At 24.9% G+C, this 679-nt stretch overlaps 1 protein-coding gene across 1 annotated transcript in view; it reads left to right on the plus strand.

Annotated features, from left to right (window-relative positions):
* The window catches only part of LOC119592025 (DNA replication complex GINS protein PSF2-like), a gene marked incomplete in the record, with an annotated part of 6,220 nt that extends 5,742 nt beyond the window's left edge, over window positions 1-478 (plus strand). Inside the window, 1 exon segment of the mRNA XM_037940816.1 lies at window positions 1-478.
* Between the last annotated feature and the right edge of the window lie 201 nt (window positions 479-679).

Genomic DNA, 679 nt, shown 5'->3' on the forward strand with positions numbered 1-679 from the left:
GGATTTTTCTCTGTCTGTTCAATTTCTTTGTATTTCAAGGGTTTGGATTCCATCATTTTTTCCATATTCTGAATAATTGTTAGTTAATTCATCTCATCAGTCATGCTTTTCTTAATCTGGTTGTATAAACTTGCTTTGAATCACTTAGTTCTTCAACTAATTGACTTTGAAGGTTGTTGCCTTGTTTAATCATGTGAGGAAGAGAGTCCAAGCCAAATTATAGAAATTTGTCTTTTAAAAAATGTGTATAAAGTTCATAAACTTTTTTTCATTTTGGTTTATTGAAATTGGAACTAGTGTTATATATTGAAATAAATTAATTTAGTTTATTAAAATTTGTAATCAATTTTGTTTATTTAAAACTGAAATTAGCTTGTTTATTGGAAATAGGAATAAATTTTGTCCAACTGGAAAAAATAAGTTCTTTCACAAATTTATATTGAAAAATATTTTTGATACCTGTCTAAGAATGTATTAAGTATTTTTCCTTTTTTGTAAATGCTTAAGCTAGTAATATATTTTTTATAATATTTGTATTAGGAGTATTTCTCAAGGTTTTATAATATATTTGAAATGTGCCTTTTTGTAAATTGTTAAAAATTTTGGATTTTTGGTACTGATATACTGATGTCCAAATATAGATTTCTATGTCTTGTGTATTTTTTTCTTTTCTCCCCCC

Source organism: Penaeus monodon, chromosome 29 (genome assembly GCF_015228065.2).
Source record: "Penaeus monodon isolate SGIC_2016 chromosome 29, NSTDA_Pmon_1, whole genome shotgun sequence".
Classification (NCBI taxonomy): Eukaryota; Metazoa; Arthropoda; class Malacostraca; order Decapoda; family Penaeidae; genus Penaeus; species Penaeus monodon.